Raw genomic sequence first — 19,870 nt, forward strand, 5'->3', positions numbered from 1 at the left:
ATTGTAGAACTATAAAATGTCAAGGATTCATAGGGAAGAAACTAACGGGACTCAGGCAAATTTCTAATAAAATCCCATACTTTACTTTTAAAAATAACTTACATCCGTCTAAACTGAAACACCACTTGGTTCAAAAGACAGAAAACCACACGGGATGGACCATTAGAGATGACAAAGTAAATGTTAGATGTTTCTCTCTTTCCAATGTTATTTTGTGAAATAAATTTTCTTAATTGTCTTTGATGATTAAATTTAATGTAAACACTCTTTACCTCTATTTCAGTTGTGTCATATGTAAAAACCTAGAGCTGCTTTTTATTATTATTAGTTGCTTCAGAACAAATCTCATAATAGTTAGGACCTGATCTGAGTATCTAAGATGTTCTTACAGTCAGCACATTTTACAAACAATAAACTACACTAAACGGTCATATGATCTTTTAAGAGGTTTCATTTTTGCTAAACAACTGTGGTTTTTTCATAGAATATTCCTTCTTTCCGTGGTCTAAGTATAAATATATTTGCCAAAACAAGTGTCCATCTTTGTTTATTTACAGATACACAGAGCTTTAGCTGTGAAATCATAAAATAACTAGATGCACTTACTATCTTTTTCATGCATAGACAAATTAGTCTGGCTTTTCTAAGAAACTGGCAGTCCTCACCACAGTCTCGATACTGCTTTGATTTTCAGTAGTGCACAGCTGCCTTTATATGTGATCTTGATGGAATATGACAGGTACGAAAGCATGAAGAAAGAGATTCCAACAGTGATTTTCTGAAATCTTCAAGTTTAAAAGACAGAAGGAGAGAGAAGTCTCTGATTAAATCCTGACAGAGGCTGGATGTTATATCCCGTGGCTTTACAGCCTCATGTGAAAGTGGCTAATGACCAGTATTGGATTCCTGGTTGGCCCCTCTTAATTAAATTATATACCAAAACCAAATAAAACCACTTTGACTTATAAAATAATACTTACAGACATTGAAAGATGTGGTGAACCTTCCTGAGTGTTTGAAACTTAGAAAAAACTATTTAGTGGTCAACAGAATGAGCACATGTCATAGGATGCCTTAAATACCACACTGGAGGATTCTCTATCCAAAAAAACTAGATCATAAATATTTGAATATTGTTATCACTCAAACAAAAATGAGTAAAAATGTGCATTGCATATAAATGTGTATTGCATATAAAATGATTGATCTGTATATCTAAACAAACTATAAGGTTCAGAGTCTGAGCTTTTCACATTGTATATATGGTGTAGGAACCCAGAGTGCCAAGATTATTTCTCTGCCTGTTCTTAAGGGTTTTTACCCCCCTGGACACCACTGGTATAGCTTTAAACCTTGGAAAAAATTACCAACAGTCAGACAACAGCTAGAAAATACAGTGGTGTGAATTAGGTTATAGACTACTATGTAAGATTGTCACAGGGTGAAAAATTTAGAGGTTTTAGGCTTCTCTTTATAGTATATAGATAAGAGTAAAAAATACCAAAATGGAGGGTTGTTGTTGTTCTCTAAACCTTCTTCTCCTTCTTCTACCACTCCATATTTTTCAGTAACAGTAGTTTGGATTGATTGGATAGAAAATTCCGCAGTTCCTAGTTGTGTTACTGAATAATTGGCAGGAAAGTGAAAATAATGTAGGTTTTTTAGTAACTATTGGTTAAAATGTCTTTAAAAGGCTGTGTAAATCTTGATAATTAGTCTCTCTCGCTGTCACTCCTCCTTTTCCTCACTCCATGCTGTACCTGGGTCAGGCTAGTGGCTCAGTTTCTCAGATGACTTAATAAACAACTATCTGGAAGCATTGAAACTACAGAAGATGTCTCGTTTTGTCTTTTAAGCACCTTGCAAGGACTTTCAGCAAATTCTCTCCCATCAGGAGAGACTCAATTTATGGCACGCTAAAGTGTCAATATGGGTTTATGTCTAAAGCCACTTCTTTTATACAGGTAAGAAGACAGAAGAGTAGGGAGGCAGATGAACCCTCTAGGTTTAGAACAAGAAAGTGAATGTGCTTTTCTTCTCCTTCTGCCACCTGTGTTTGTCTCATCTGGTCAGCACCTTTTTAGTAGGTATCAAGAGCGATTTTAATGGAATAGAGTGAAAGGGTGATCTACTTCTTTGTTACAATGATTGGTAAAAAAATGGAATTTCCAAACTTCTCTGGACTGTGGATTTAGATGATAGTCTATGTCTCTATTTAACTGTACTTAATGACTTGAAAGCTGATAATGACTGATAGCTGATAATAGCATCAGAAAGTGTGTTCTGGTGGCCACAATAAGCCAGGAAATCTTTCTGTGTGAACCATGCTAACAAGGATGAACTTGAGTACTTATGGTTTCCATATTTAGCACTGTCAGATTAAACAGCGAAACAGTGCTCCAGCAACCCCTGCCCACACATTTTGTTGTGTGTAAATATATCACTGGTTTGTTTCAGAGCTTTGTTCCTAAAGCAGAGATTTGTAGTGTTTCAAAACTTTGAAAAACTCTTCACAATAAAAGCTAAAATGTTTGTCAAAATAAATGTTTAAAAAATATATTAGCATATATGCTCAATGCTGTTTTAGACTTGTTTCAGACAAGAATGCATCAACTGTGTTATGTAAACCCTGAATTAAAAATAAAAGCTTTTTTGCTACCTCATTGTAAGTTTGTTATGTTGCTTCCAGAAATGCCTCTAAAAACCTTTGGGTCCCAAGCAGCTTCTGAAGATTCCTTATGTCTTTGAACACACATTAAAAAAATTAAAGAAATGAACACCTGTCCCTGTCTCTAGCCATGAAATTTTGTCTTTCATTCCCTAATTGGTATAAAAATTAGCAAAAAAAGACTAACCTGTCCCTTCCATTAATTCACCTGATAGACATGCGTGTCAGAGACAATTAAAAGACAATTAAAAAAAAAGTAGTCAGGCAGTTTCTCAGTGCTTATGTGTTATGAAGTGAATAATCAAAATTAAACAAAATTTGAAATTTGGAAGCATGGACAAGTAGCAATTATGATCCAAAAATCTTTTCTAGCTTTGAAAGTAACTGTTCCCCAGCTTTGCCTCATTCTCACTGGTAGCAATGTTTTAACATCCCAGAACCCAGAAATGCTCGAATCTTAATCTGAACTAGACTACCAGCAGCAATGCTTATGAACCATGATAGAGATTTGGGAAAAGATCAGGGTACACATGATGAGGGCAGAGTCTTAGCTAATCTCCTTTATTTAGTTAATCATTGCACAGGAAGATTTCTAATAACTTTTGCATTTATATCTTTACAATGAACAATAATTCTTAGCCTTGAGTATACAAACTCACAAACCTGCAAAATCAAACCATAACACAGCAGTATGTTTCATGAATAGCAAAGCTATTTTTGGCCAAGCATCTGGTTTCACACCTTTCCCCATTTTTTATTTTATTCCTTGTCTATCTCTGCACAGTGGCATTCATGAGAACTAATTCACTTGACAATACAGATGGAGACAAACAAAAATAGTCATTTCAACATTCTAGTATTTCCCTGAAATATTTCTGAGAGAATCACAATAACGTATGTCATTACATATACAAAACACATGATTGTATGAGGTGCTAGAAAGGTTTTCCTGGCATGCGTATGTACTGACCTACATAATTCATGAATGGTGAAGAATAGGACCATTATATGCAGCAAAATGAAGACAGCATTGAATAATACCAAACTTCATAAGATGTCTGTAGCAAGCTTTGCAGTGAATCAAATAGATTTTATTCAAAGCTTAGAAAGTACAAGGTCAAACAGTTTATTAAAATGGATATATAATAAATAGATAGATTCATGCCCCGTACTGAAATTCATGCGAACTTCATTGCGTTAAGTGGTAGGTCCAGCTGTGTGAAAAATATCAGCATTTGGCCCCTTGCCACAAGTCATTTTAGTAACATCTCTATTATTTTTCCAAGGGCTGCCAGGGCAGTTCACAATGCAGAGCCAAATGATCCACCTCTTCCACTTCATGTTGTGCACCAGATGTTGATACATTTGCAGACACTAAGTGCCGTTTATTCCGTAAGGACATAGTTTCAGAGCAATGTGGCCCTCAGTTGTCTTTCCTGTTGTGCATCTATTTACTCCAGATAATGTCTAAAGAATCAAACTTTCTAATTTACTTCTCAGATAACAAATTGCTGTACTTTGGTGGCTGCAGCTGAAGAGTTTGCCTGTATGAAGGCATTAATAACATGTTAGTAAAAAACCTAAGTCAATTACTGTGTTTAAAAAAACAGGGTCCAGATATATTTCTCCTTAGGGTACCTTTACATTCTAGCAGAATAAAGGCAGCTATTTAAAAATGATTTAGGTAACAACCATGCCATTTCAGTTGTCATCCCAAAATATTTGTTAACAGGTAGAGTTTCAGTCAGCAGCAAATCATAAACTATATTAAATTATTCTGTTTAAAATTTTGAATTATGCTTAGTTTTACTGCACAGTTTTTTATAGTGGGTATATACATATAACTACAGCCACATTCTAGACTTAAGAATGTCAAACTGATACTAGAGATAGTGGGAAGTCATACACTCTGTATAAATGGGGAGTCACTTACTAACTGTTTAAGGGCCATGGAGGGGTATGCTGGGAAGAGAAACATTTAAATTAATGCAGGAAGGAGAAAGCCTTATGCTAATTAAAGTCCAGTCTCCAAATAAAACAGTAAATTTAAAGATAAATTCAGAAAGAAAGACTACATGGGTATAGATCTCCTAAAAACCAAGCAAAAAGTTTGGTTGTAAGAGCATCTTTGGCTAGGATGGTCTTCTAATATCCTTTGTTAAAATAGTAGTTCCATGAAAAACTTGCAGGCTGATGGAAAAAGACACCTTCTGATCTAATCTTTGTATATATTATACACAATATCCCTTTACCTTCACTTAGTTCTTTTCTAGAAAATTATATTCTGCATATGACAAATAATTTTATGTGCTCAGGTTTTGCTTTTCCAGTCAGACTTCAAACTAACAGAGTAACAGTTACCAGCAAGCATTCCTTGACTTAAATGCAGCAAATTCAGATGCTGAGACACCATAACAACTGCCCTAGCTCCTCTGTGTGTCATCCACTCTAAGATAGTGAGAGCTTCTTTGAGGTGCATGGACCAAGCACCAGGAAAGCATGTACCAGAGTTAATAAACAAAAGGCAGAAACATTTTGAAAATACAATTGATGAAATTAATGGCTCTCTGGCATGCAGTAATATACTGGGGTACATGATTGAACTACAAGAGTCACAGGAAGGATGTCATAGTAACAGTCCTTGTGAATTCTTCCCGCCACTGTCTCTAAGCAAAGTAGGTTTTATTTTTCTGATAATGCAATCAAGGTTGATATAAAAACTTCAGAAATCAATGGATGATTCTTCTATAATGAATGATTTTCATATAAAATCCTTATCATCAAAAGTGGAAAAATATATGTAGCAAAATTTGAGAGATACCACTTCACAGGCAAGACCTGAAGGAGCAGAAATGTTATTTATTTTAATGCTGTACTATTCAATGATACAGAGCTAAATTCTGTTTTATGGAAGTGTACCTATCAGAAAACCATATATTACGAATCTGAAAACATCAAATATAGTGGGCTTGTCATGACATTTAATGAAGGCAAAAATTTGCACTTAGAATTCATCTAAATTAATATTCCTCTACTGGGTAGTTCTCAGTGTGTCCTCAGAAGATCAATCAGCAATTCTTCATGGCAAAATCATCTTGAAGAAGTAGGCATTTATTTTCAAAATACAGATTTTAGCTCACAGATACATTAACAAGGTGTACTTCAGACTGCTGGAAACAAGTCCCCAGCTTGTAGATATACTACACTCTTAGCTTAAGCAAGGTGACAGTTAAGTACAGTCTACATGTGCAAATAAGTTCCCTATAAATAAATAAAGTACATGGCCCTGAAAGTAAAATGGTACCTTGTGTTCATTAACGAAACTCTCTATTATCACTCAGCTGCATAAAGAGGATCTTTTATAGTGGTAGGGTCAGAAGATCCAACATTCCAAAGGTGATACATCTGTGGAAGCCTTTCAAGCGTTCAGACAAAGCACGTAACAAGCCTCCTAACATGACCACAAGTCTATTCTCTTTCTATCCCTAACTTGTTTTGTTTATTATCAGACCAGGTGTATTATAGCAATTAGAGGTTCTGATGCAACCTTACCTTAGAGAAATAAGCAAAAACAGCAAGTATGCTATTAATTCAAAGGTATATTTCTCTCTTATGAGGACCATCTGGTAAGTCAAAGGAAAATGTAGCTGAATGCTTATACTTTGAATAGAGTGACAGAATTAGTGCCAACTCCCTGGAAGTATTAGCGTTATAGTAAGAGGTTTTTCTGTACCTTTGTTTCCTTTGTGGGTCTGGAAGAGCACTTTGACATTTCACCATATGCACAGTGTATTATGTATCAAGGAACTAGTGGATATTACTGAACCGTTTTAGCTTATTTTGTTTTTCATAAAGGAAGATAGCTTTGCTGTGATGCCGGCTCCTTTCACACAGATTTACCACTATGCTATTTTATTCTCCTTTCACCTTGGAACAAAACCTTAATTTCATATCTCAGTGTAAATTAATTCTTTGGCATCACTAGCCTTGAAAGCCCTCTGGGGCCAGCTATTTTCAGCGCTGCCATTTTACAAGCATTGCAATCATGGATATATGACTAGGTAAACTGATAAATTGTGGTAGCTCTAAGAAGATTGAATATTTCTTGTGCTTTACATGGCACATATGTTTTGCACAAATATTGTCTCATCTTTGTTTCTACTCGTCATCGTTCTAGAACTAATTAATTAATTGATTGATTGATTGTGTTAATTCACAGCAATTTTTTTATTCATAGCGATATTTTTTATCCACTGTCTTGCCAGGATCAGCAAAACAGCACTACTATAAAAAGTAGAAATCCTGGCAGGAACTCCACTTCTCTGACAATTCCTGTGTCTTTGTCTTTCTTTTAGAGCAGGTGCTAGCACTGTAAAATAACAAAAACTTTTGGTCTGGAATGGACCTTGGGAGGGCATCTGGTTCAACCTGCAGCCTAAAACATGGTCAGTACTGAGTTCAAACCAGAATGTTTAGGATTTTTTATAGTCCAGACTTAAAATTTTCAAGGATGGAAATTCCCCCGCCATTCTGGAGATCTTGTTCTAAGATGTAAGATGGTAGGGCATGAACATGATTCACTGTGGGGAATTCGACTGGAGAATATAAACTCATGCATTCAGACCTGATTTCCTGGCTCTAGGAAATCTTCTTTCCAGCAGACTAAGGACAGCAATTTCTACTGCTGTAGTTCTTGTTACTGAATTCTGCAGGGATGATGAGCTCCATCATTAGAACCACACTGATTTTCTCCAACGAGTTTCCATCAGGACTAAAAGAGACAAGAAATACATTTCTTTGCTTTCCATCCAGAATCTTTTTCTTACTGAAAATATTTGCAAGATCATAGCTACACTATCTAAACAGTCCCCCCTTTCTGCAAGACTATGTAGTCTTAGAATTTATTTGGAGTGGATCCATGCTTCTCTGTTTCTCTGAAATATGCCTGTGAGGGATAAAAAGGTAAGAATGCCACAAACTCAGTTTGTGCCAAATATCCAGGTGATATTGGAAACCTGACTTTTTATTTTACTACAGGCATAATGCAATTTGTCTCGAGATTACCTTGCTTGGAAACAAAGTAAAAAGTTAAGAACTTTAGGAGCTGTTTCTCTGATACTGATTCATTCTACATAGTATTAGGAATTAACTGAATGGTTTGACTGACAAACCTGCAAATCCTGAGCTCCACCTATAGCAAGTGAAAACACCACTACAAAATTGTTCAGATTTATGTAGCCTTAAAAATTGCTTTTAGAAAGTAAGGGTGATTATTGTCCACAACTCAGAAACCGTGTTAAGGGCCATGAATGAATACTGCAATTGAATCAGTTTGTCCCTTTTGCCATCAAGTCAAGAGCTGTTTTCTGTGTTGTATCAGCAGAGTTGTGAGCTGATAATGCATCATTTTTCAGGAGAAAGCTGCTTTTTGCAGTGGAAGATGTACTCTTTGTACTCTTCAAGGAACTCTAAGTTCAGGTCGAAATTTCCTCAATACTAGGTGCTCAGACAAGAAGTACAGTTCCCTGGTATATTGGAACAAAATGTTTGACATCAGTGCAGTAAATACACATGACAATTTTGTTTGAGGTGATCCAAAACAAAATATTTTTTCTGAATTTGTCCATGGAGAAAATTGTCGAAACCGAGTCTAAACTGCAAGTCGAACAAAAATGATCGATTTATTTAGACACCTGATTCAAGCAAGCCTTCAGCAAGCCTTCAGCTTAGTTTTTCGAGTACAGTTCTGTTGCAGTCCCTAGTAGTTGTTATAAATCAGACCTGAGGCCCTACCTAGTAAATCTCAGGTTGTGTACACAGAAAAACAAGACTACGCCCAGCAGGCATAAATGACCATGCATCTACTTTATCCACAAGATACCTGTGTGTCAGAAATAGCAACTGGCTGTAGTTATGTGGGTGAGTGTTTCCATCAAAGACTGTCCTCTCTCTGCTGTCTTTTTCTGAATCCTTTACAGCATAGCTTCCAACCTGCACAGCAGAAGCAGCTCAGAAGCAGCAGCTCTATTTCACTTAAAATCACCTTTTTTCCTCAGAACATTGACATGCAGAATATACATCAAAAGTATTTTGCAATTAGCAGTCAGTATAAAACTGTATGAAATTTGAAACTTAAGATCATCACTTTTCTCAGGATCAGAACATCACCTCCCATATCAAGACAAAAAAGACTCCTTCTTTGACATGTTGTTGATGAAAATAAACATAACCTGTATGTATGTGTTTTTAAAGAGCCACACACCCATTCCTATCCCAGAAAATTAAAATCCAGATGATCAAAACATTTTAGTGAGTAGCCAGTTTATACACTGAAGAAAGGTGATAATATTAGTAAACTGGTAAATAGAATAGAATAGAATAGAATAGAACAGAATAGGAGTGAATATTGGTGTCACTGCTGATTTTTTTTCTCGCCATGGGAAATCTCAGGAACATATTTGAGCATCAATAAACCAAAAATCCTCAAGGAAAAAAATTCCATATATGTCCTAATATCTGGTACCTCCTCCAGCAGGTAAATCAATAAAACATGAATTTTTTTATTCACATATTTAATTTAATTTCATCCCTTTCTGATTTTGTGTCCTTAATAGCCAAAACAATGCAAATTAATTTCTCGTTCCTTTCTAAATGTAGATAAATTAAGTAGTTTTTATTTTTCTCATAAATATATAAATTTTTCATATTGAAATAGGCAATAAAGAGGGGAATACTCTAGATTTAACTGAAATAAAAAATAAACCTCTTTTTCTTTGCAACAAAACAAAACAAAACAAAACATAACAAACAAAACAAAAAGGGGGGGGGGATTTGGAAAGAAAAAACAGTTTAACCTAGTAAAATCCCTTTCTCTAACTATGGTGCACTGATGCACTTCTGGTATTCTGTATTGTGATCCTCCTGAAAATAGAAACTTTATGTTTAATTGATTTATTTGTAATGATTCTGGCTTAGGGAAGAGACTCTTTGAAGCTGATTGATTACTGCAACAAGCTTAAGATTTCATACCACAAGAAACCTTTTTGTACTAATAAACAGTGGGACAATAAAGCTCTGGGGCATGGTGTTTCCCTTCACATTAAAGTGAGGATTTGCAACATAAGTATGTGAGGGACATAGTTTATGTGCTCCCAAGAAGCAGACATAATGAACTATTTCTTTTAATGGCAGATTATCCCTGTTTCTATTTCCTGGAGTGAAGACCTCGCAAATTGATGTATCTGTCCTCTGAGGTTTTCAGAGAGGCATTATGGCATTTTAAAATATTAATATGAGAGTACATTTAGCTGAAAGTAGCTAGCCTGGTAGTCTCTTGTGGCTGCCATACAGGTCACCAGAGACCTCCTGTCTCTCAAGGCAAATGATTTACTCTAAGTGTATCATTAAGATATACTTTTTTTGAATTTATGATAGTGCTTTCTTACAAAGTTATACCTTTTCTATAAAAATTTAAGCATTTTTATGCTATTTTCTCCCTTCACTCACTGTTCCTTAAAAACCTGGTCAGTGTCACGGGCAAATTGAAAGTGCCACCCCCTGCACTGCAATAGTGGGTCTATGTTGAACACTGATTAGCTAGGACTGGATGTCACATCTTGTTATAACTTTACATAGCTGAAAAATTTCCTAGGAGATTTGAAAAGAACTGCAATTATTCCTCCAATGAAAAAAAAAAAAGAAGAAGAAAGAAAGAGAGAGGGAAAGAGAGAGGAACAGAGAAAAAGAGAAAGAAAGAGAGAAAGAGAGGAAGAGGGTAAGAGAGGAAGAGGCAAAGAGACAAAGACAAAAAAAGAATGAGAGAATGAGAGAATGAGAAAAAGAATGAGAGAGAAAGAAAGAGAGAAAGAGAGAGAAGAAAGAGAGAGAAAGAGAAAGAGAAAGAGAGAGAGAAAGAGAGAATGAGAATGAGAGAGAAGAAAGAAAAAAGAGAGAAAGAGAGAAAGAGAAAGAAAGAAAGAGAAAGAAAGAAAGAAAGAAAGAAAGAAAGAAAGAAAGAAAGAAAGAAAGAAAGAAGGAAAGAAAGAAAGAAAGAAAGAAAGAAAGAAAGAAAGAAGGAAAGAAGGAAAGAAAGAAGGAAAGAAGGAAAGAAGGAAAGAAAGAAAGAAGGAAAGAAAGAAAGAAGGAAAGAAGGAAAGAAAGAAAGAAAGAGAAAGAAAGAAAGAAAGAAAGAAAAAGAAAGAAAGAAAGAAAGAAAAAGAAAGAAAGAAAGAAAGAAAAAGAAAGAAAGAAAAAGAAAAAGAAAAAACATCTCAAATGCAACAAATTTCTAGATTAAAGAAATGGACAAATGTTGGAACCCCGGGTTTAGAGAGTTTAGGTTTCTGGGATATAATAATATATATGTGTAACAATATGGAGGATTTGGGGTGTGGATTTGTTCTTCTTAATTAAAGACCTAGCAACAGATCAATTGAAAAGGTTTCCTCTTTTGGGAAATCTAATACTTTATATACGGTTGCCTATTTCACATTTTCTTCTACATGATATATGATATCAAGGGTGAGTCTGTGACCTTCAGAACTTCTGGAGGAGTATCATCTGCTCAGCTTAGTGTAATTAAAAAAGTCAGGAAAGTAGAAGATGTCATTTGTATTTGCTGAAATTGTATTGGATTTGGTACTTTCACGTTCATGTATAAACACACGCAGGTTTTGTCTTTTCACAAGTGGCAGAGTGTGATTCTTCCCACATATCTGTTCTTAGGAGATCATGGACATGATTGAGGAGATGAAGGCTTCACAAGGAGGTGGTTTTCTGAAAAGCAGTCCAAGGCTAGCTAAAATCAGTGTTTAACTCCACAAGGGTAGATCATCACCCAGAATATTAGAAACTAACTTAAATACTGGTCTTTGTTTTCTGTCTTGAATTATTTAGGCCTAAACTGATCTAAGTAACATACTATGATAATGTAGTAGTTGAAATGTAGTTTTCCTATATAATACCACATTTGAAGCATACCTGTCAGATTTCTCCTCTATGTTACTGGTCTATTTTGGGTTAGTCATGTGCAGAAGGAGAGAAATACAGAGTTTATATCTCAATATGTTCCAAAATTTAAACCTCAGAGAGAACAGCGTAGTACTTGAATATACAATACATCTCTAAGAAAATAATCAAAATATGAATTAAGAAATAATATTAAATCCTTCAATTCTAGCATAGTTCAAAACCATGTTCATAACCTGGGGCAGACACTGAAACTTTTGAGAAAGAGCACAGCACCCCCAACTCTTTGTCAGCTGATGCTTTGGTCCCAGGTATGTGTGCCACAGTTTTACTGCCCATTTCTTTAAGCACTAGTATCCTCTACAACATGTGCAGCAGAGAGCAGCAGATGGGCCTGTGCTAAAGGCATAAAACCCTCGGGTGTCTGCATGCAGGAAAAATGTGTCCATGTGGCTTCATAGCAAGACATTAGATAGCTGCCACCTGCTCCTCCACACCACCACAAGGGTTAGCACTCTGCTGCAGAAGAGGATGGAGAGGGAGGTGGGGAATAGGTGCAGACAGCCATACTAGATGATGTGCTCCCCTTCCAAAGCTGTGGGATTTTAGACAGCTGTACAGGTAATGCCAAAAGGCAACATCAACCTAAAATCCCTTGAACAGCACTGGGGAGCTTGCCACAGGCACAGCTGTGGCCACGAGCCCATCCCTGTTCGGGTACCCGGGGCAGAGGTGGCACAGCACAAGCAGCCTGAGCCTTGTAGAGTGGCAGCGCGTGAGTCCATGAGATGGTTTCCTGCTGGTTTTCCCAACTGTAAAACCCACCTGTGCTTGGCTCTATGCACTTTATCATCTGTACATCAGGAAGATTGCATTGCACTTCACATCTGTAGAGGAAAATTGAATAAATTTTTAGAACTGCCTGTTTTGACCTCTAAGACATGGTCAATGTTAATTTCAAGTTAATCTACACAAAGGTATTTCCAATTTTCAGTCATCAGCTTTACATTCATGTGTGTAAGCAATATGATACAAATTGCAAATTTAAAATTATTTACCAGGGAATTTCATTTTTTTAATACTTTTAGCTATCAATTCTGACATGGTGTCAAAATCCTTACCAAAAAATGTAATAATGTCTAAAAAAAATCATGTGCTCAGATTGACAACAAAAATGAGTATGTATTTAAAAAACAGACTTTTGGCCCAATTTATAAATTTTTGGGGCTTTTCTATTCTTTAGAGAAACTGAATGTTCTTTTTTATACTTTTGGTTTCACATTATTTTGACCCTTTTAGCTTTCAAAGAAACAAAGACTTTTCATTTTCTAAGTGGAAAAACACATTAAAGAAACAAAAAACACAGAAAGAGAGGGAGGAAGGTAGAAGTAAAAGACAAAGAAAATAAAAAGTGCAACAATCCTCAAAAGAAGGTTGGAATACTGATTCATGATAAAAACTAAACTATTCATACATTCAACATTTTTATAGAAGTTATCAAATAAAGCAAAAATTATGAACTCTCTAGACTTACACAGAATGATTTGCCAGTTTTCCAATTTTTGAGCAATTCCATTGATAAAAAGATATTTCGGATGGCTAAAAAACATTTCAGATAAGTGCTCTTTTCAGATGCCTTTAGAGAAACTGTAAGAGACAGAGTATTTCATTTTTGAGATTGTTTTATACATCATTTCATTTGCATAGACACATCTGTATTTCTGTGTTAATTCTAATGGTTGGAAAAAACCAGCAAGGACCATAAATGTAATAGAAAGTCCTGAATAATACAGACAGTCCTACCCTTTAATTTACTCTTATTCAGTTGTTTGTCAGAAACTATTCTGAGAATGGTATTATTAAATGAATCTTAACCAGCATAATTCCATTTTCTATAACTAGAGAATACACATAACAGAAAGTGTAAAGGCTGCTGGATACTCTTGCAATTTTTTCCTCCACTTTTCATGTACATACTTTTTGTGAGTTTTCTTTTTTTTTCATGATGGACTGTTCCAAATTTGGCTAATGACATATATATATATATATATATATATATATATATATGTTTTATATATAAGGGCACAAAACTTGATGATGTTGTTACTTCCCAGGAAATCACACAATGGTTCTGTTGGCAAACACTACAAATAATTTCCTTTTTTCTGTATTCTGGCTATGTCAATAGTGAATACAAATTACCTCGTTTAATGTCACATTCGAATTAGAGGAAGAAGTGGATATCTTAAGCAGTCTCCTTAAATATGATATGGGAAAAAGTAACAATGATAGCTCCTGCAACGATAAATATGAGTGCTCCACTTGCAGAACAGATAATACAGGGGTCTTGTCAACTGTAGCCAGTGGGACAGCAACTTCAGAGCACAGTCAGCCTCTTTTCGCTATAGTGAGGGAGCACTTGTATCTTCTGTCCGTCGAGTGTTTAGAGTGCATACTAAGTGATATTGAAAGGCTTTTTATCAGCAATCAGTTCAAATAAGTTAAGCACTTTACTTTCCTAATAACCAATCTTAAGTTCATCTTTAAATTTAACTCTAGCCAGAAGGTTGAATGCTATCTTAAAGAAAAAAAAAAAACAAAGATAAAAATTACAAGAGCAGTGAGAACTAAAGAGACTATTAAAACTTGGTTTTGTTGTTTATTTGCCTCATACTTTCAAAATATTGGCAACAAAGGTACTTATGTCTGAGGTTATTGGTTTTTCCCTAAGTAACATATTTAATATTCAAGAAGAAAAAGCAAATAAGTTTTCATTCTTTTACAAGGGAAATTATGCCTATGTACATATAAAAACTCTTTGTTTTTCATCAAATCCTTATTAGTGTCTTTTGTTTATCAAAGAAATAGAGATGCTCAATATCTTTAAGCAAGATTTCTCCTTCAATATTAGTCTTATCTTGAATCTACGTTTGTAAGTCTGCTGCTGATTTAGCCCATAAAAGATGGTGCTACTGCAGGACTGTGGCTGCTTCTTGCCATTCTTTGGGTGGAGCAGCCAGCTTGTTCTGGATTTTAAAGGAGCTCTGCATATTCACCTTAGAGCTGAACCTGGTCTGTAGATGAGATCAGTCAAGTCTGTGCTTATAGACTTAGATAATTATAATGGAAATATTGTATGTTTGACAAGTCATCTTTAGTCCATAATTGAACTATTGGTTAGTACTCCATCAGTGAGAGTGATTAATTCCATCATTCCCCTATTGGAATAGTAAGAGCCTAAAGCTCCAGTGTGGTTTCAATATTCAAGTGGTTTCCGGCTGGATTCATCACCTAGTTTTAGTTGTCTTAAGCTGATGTAACCAGTATAATACCTCTGTTTGTGCTCTTTCATAGCCAGTGGGGAGACTCAAGCATCTGAACAACAATCTATCCACGTAACTTTGACACCAATATTATGAAAGATGAAACTCCTTATCCTTTTGATTTTTATGGTGACTGTAGAAGAAAGCTGTAGAACTACCTTGGAACATTGTAGGAACTGAAGTTAAGTGGGATGAACCTGAGTCTTGCCTATCATGAAGACATTTTTTGACCTTAAATATCTATTTTTGGATTCTCGTGAGTGTGTTTCAATTGCCAATTTTATCTTCCTTAAAGAAAATCCCTGGAGAATGTAAACCAACACAACATTGACTTTAAAAAAGAGAAATATGTCTGTTCTACCAGTCTTCTACTATGTTCTACCAGTGTAAAATTAAATAGCTAATTTTTTAAAAATTACACATTTAAACTTCTTTTACAGATAAGGAAATACTAAATACATGGTCTATAGGATAGTTGTGTACCTAGTTTTAAAGCTGTAACTGGTCTTGGTAAAAAATTTTCAAACATCGAATCTATTATTTCAAATATATCAATCAAAATCTTCTCTAGATATAGTTGTGGTCAGTGCAATATCTCTTATTTTGCACCAAAACATGACAGAAGAATCAGTCAATCTCGGTGTTATACACCTCCATAGTCACACACTGTGAAAAATGAAATTTCTCAATACAGCTACTTACAGCTCTTATTTATAATATAAGGACTTTTCTCATTATATATCTAAAATTAATTTTTAATGTTATGAGATAGTGAAAATTTTGATATGGGTTTATTGAATTCGGGATCCATCACACTTAAGCATTTGACATATCTTTTCTATGCAAATTGTCTGAGAGGAACATAAGTCATTTTTAATAAATGTGGGGAAAAGGTCTGAGGTGAAATGAGGTTGGTGGTTGGGGCTCAGATTCTAATAAGATAAATTAAGGCTACTCGCTCAGCTAACACTCAGTGCAGTTGTCAGCACTCCTGGTTTTAAAAGGGAAAGAAGATCGAAGAAAAGATTTAAAGATGAATGAGCCAAGTGGGCTAAAACCCCCTCTCCTTTCAGTAGGCAGTGATTCTGCAGGGTCAAAGGTGAGGAGTGATGGGAAGAGTATTAAGAAATCTAGCAATTTAGAATGGAGATATATTCTCACAGACATGAATTATATCTTCAGAAGGTATAAATTTGGATTCAAAAGGGCTACTTTTTCTGGGCATTAGCAGAGAAAGTGGCCTGATCCTTGAACCTAAGTCTGGGTTTTCAAGTTTCCAATAAGTTTCCAAATTCTGGGGGAGAGCAATTATATCATGAAGTCCTGTAACCCATTCTCACACAGACCTCCACACCACTTCAGAGAGCTACATACATAAAAAGACCACAGAATGGGATCTTAAATTTTCAGATTTCATATTTGATAAATTACACCACTGAATCCATAGTGTTGATTCTCTACAGTGATGTTTATAGAGTAGCTGGTATAACACATATAAAGCACTGTAAATAGGTCAGGTCTTATTGTTTATTTTAACAAATGGATAGGTTTGCATTAGCATTGCAGAAAATGTATAAATATTGATTTGAAAACCTGCTGTGCACAATAGAAGAGCAACCCTTGTAACCCTTTTAGAGAAACCCAGCCATAAATAAAGTTCATCTCCATTTTTCAACAAAACAATTAATACATAATTCATCCCAAAAGTATTATCATGCCTGTTGCTACCAACAGCAACTGAAGTATTCTAACACTGCTAACGCTACTCTGTGAAGACCATATTTATTTGTAAATCTGAAGGAGGGGTGTAATGGTATGTACTGCAATGGCATTTTATTTGTGGTGAGATCTATAAGGGTAACTTTTAATAGCTCTGCATGGGCTGAGTGCTAAAGGATGACGCTGACAAATGTTTGTATTATCTTGACCATGTGAAAGCAAAATCAATAAATGCATTTTTGGAACTAAGGAAACAGTTATGTATTGTCTTAGGTCATGTATTGTTCATTTACTTTATATCTTCCTGTATGCTAAAAGCTCTGTACAAAAATATTAATGGTATACAGCTGTATACAATCAGAGTTTTTTCATTAAGTCAACTTTGTTTAAGTAGGATATTAACTAGTTGACTACAGCACATTTATATTCACAATGACCAAAACTACCCAAAAGTTTCAGAGATTCATTTCATTTTAGATGGACACCAGACGTTATCTAAGCCTTCTGCTCTGGGAATTGGGTTTGACAGCTCACAAGCAGGACTTCTAGTTATATTGCCAGTTCTGTCCTGCTCTACCAGGACTGAAAGCAAGTAAGAAATAGCTAGCATCTCTTTATACAGTATGAACAAAAGAGAGAAAGGGTACAGCGAAATTTTTCAAAGTTCCTTCCCATCCATGTGTAACAAGTTGTTTAGAACTGTTGCAGGTACCTGTCATGTCGCAACCCAGGGGAGAACAACAAAGAGAACAGCAATCACATTAGTAAATCTTCAGGGCCACCAACTGGCTACTACATATCAATGGCAACATGTGTTGGTTGGAAGAGAAAAACCCAACAGAGAGATATCAAAAGACAAAAATTAGATACAGCTAGAGCTAAAACAAAACACCGCAATTATTGGATGTCCTAGTATCATTTGCCATAGATTGACATTTTGATAACTTATTGAAAAAAGCAAACTTTGATGGCAAAAGTCCTACTAAAGTTTGAAACAGAAAAATTTCTTCACTGAAAGGCTATTTTGTTTTACTGAAAGATATTTGCAAAACAATTCTTTAAAAAAGCCTTCTTGGCTTTGTAGAACAAAGCCTTCAGTACCTGGCTGCATTTTATCTTCTGCTCATTTATGACTAAAAGTTCGTGTGCAGATCAAGTAAATCAGAATTTGCTTTTCAGCCATCATAAAACAGAAGAGAACTGCATTTGCTACTCTGTGAACCTCAAAGTGTCAAACTGGCTGTAATAGGAGGGTTTTCATCTCTGCATTCACCAAACTCTAAAAAACAGTTTTAAAACTCTGTTTTAATTGATCCATTTCATACTTTCATACCATACAGAGAAACAGGAGGACGTGTCTAAAGGACAGAGGATTCCCTCATAAAATTTATAAATTTAATAAAACAAGTCCCATTTTGACATATTCAGGGTGAAGAGATGTTAGTGCATTTTTATGCAAGCACATACTGAAAATCTCACATTCTGAATAGTTAACTAAAGAAGAAGTAAAAGTCACATGTGTTAACAAGAGAATTTGATAAACTTAAAGGTTTAGATTAAACTTCTTAAAGTTTTAGCATGGTCGAAATGTTGAAATATTGACACAGAAATGTGCATTAATGTTTAGAATTGAATCTTAGCTGTATCCTTCTCAGCTTATATCTTGAGAAGATATCCTTATATTAAAAAAAAGTAGTTGGATTGCAACTCTTTTTTTTACTTAGAAACATAAGTACTAGATTTGGCTTGATTTTATGGAGATTTACAAACCTTAAGATTGAAGAAGAATTGGACAAGTATACAGTTTCTATATGGCAAATTGTGTGAATATTTGAAATATAGCTGTCTGGCATCTGAGATAATTCCAAGCCTACGGTAATAAAACTTCAGTGACACTTGGGATTTTATTTTAAATTAGTTTATTTATTCTTATCTCTAGCACTTGAATTTGAGTGGTTTGAAACGTAAAAATAAATAGCACAATTTCCTGCATATGTGTTGTGTGTCCTAAGTAATGATTTTTTTAAAAGTCCTGAAGGTTCCTCTCCTATTCATTTAAAAATTTAATTTTCTGAGATATTTTTAAACAGAACACTAAATGTAATAGGTAAACCAAATATATTTGCACCTAAGACATGACGCAAGCTAGATGTATGTGTCTTGAAAATTTCCTGTGGGGTGGGGTGAGATTATTTGCTTTTAGCCTATGATGAAATTAATAATAAATATTTTTGAAATATGGGATGCCTTCATTTTATATATAAATAAAGGTAGAAGAATTTCACTCAAGACTACATTATTTCAGAGAGGGTTGAAATTTATTGAGGGGGAAATGAAAATAAATATGATGACAAAATGGAGCACTTGATTCAAGAAGAATTTCAAGAGTTTGAAAATTTCATTTTATTTAAAGAATCTAAAGAAGATTTTTCCTGGATGTGATCTTCTTTTGAAGAGATACTTGAATTCTCACCACATAATCTACTTCTTGGTTTTGGAAGAGTTCTTCTAGCCATCTTTCCAAAGGGAAGTTATATAAATAAAATACAATACCATTTTTCTCAGTACCAAGCGGTCTTTCCTATAAAAAGCACCCTGGTCATCACCAGTACTGTTCTTCCCCTCCTTTTAAATTAATTTTAAAATGTTTCTACCTTCTGCTAAAGCAACATAATTCTCCCTGACATGCTGCACCTTCAGTCATCTGATCTATACTGCACGAATATTGGTATGAGAGATAAACAGCTTCAAAAACACTGTTTTTTCCCTACCAGAACAGCAATAACTGCTGAAATTGTTCGCACCCTCATACATAGATCAGTTAAATAACTTCACGTTCTCCGTTCTTGTGGTGTTGGTGTAGGAGGAACTTCAATGCTCTAAAAAGCCTAGTTCAGGCAACCTGATTCCCTAGATAAATTATAGAACATGCATTCTGCATCAAGGCTTTGGCATGATTTTTACTTTTTGTGAAGCACTGACTGGATAGTCCCCTTCTCCCTGAGAAAGGCACAGAAGTATGAGTCCTCTGCTCCTGTTCCAGAAACCATTGCTGTATTTCTCTATGGGAGAAATTTCAAAGTACTGCATTTATTTTCCCATAAATATTTTATCAATCTGAAACTTCACTGGACTTTTAATACACAAATTTTTAGGAGGAAGCCTAATATTCAGAATTGGTTTTTCTTTCTTG

General features: G+C 35.0%; 1 long non-coding RNA gene across 1 annotated transcript in view; it reads right to left on the reverse strand.

The window, feature by feature from the left end:
• Window positions 1-3,202: 3,202 nt before the first annotated feature.
• LOC125320387 overlaps window positions 3,203-19,870 on the reverse strand; it is a 52,867-nt gene continuing 36,199 nt past the window's right edge. Inside the window, exons 5-7 of the long non-coding RNA XR_007201097.1 lie at window positions 13,170-13,282; window positions 12,357-12,522; window positions 3,203-7,439 (exon numbers count right to left, since the gene is read on the reverse strand). This is a non-coding gene — a long non-coding RNA (uncharacterized LOC125320387). The remainder of the gene's footprint in view (window positions 7,440-12,356; window positions 12,523-13,169; window positions 13,283-19,870) is intronic.

Source organism: Corvus hawaiiensis, chromosome Z (assembly GCF_020740725.1).
Source record: "Corvus hawaiiensis isolate bCorHaw1 chromosome Z, bCorHaw1.pri.cur, whole genome shotgun sequence".
NCBI classification, from domain to species: Eukaryota; Metazoa; Chordata; class Aves; order Passeriformes; family Corvidae; genus Corvus; species Corvus hawaiiensis.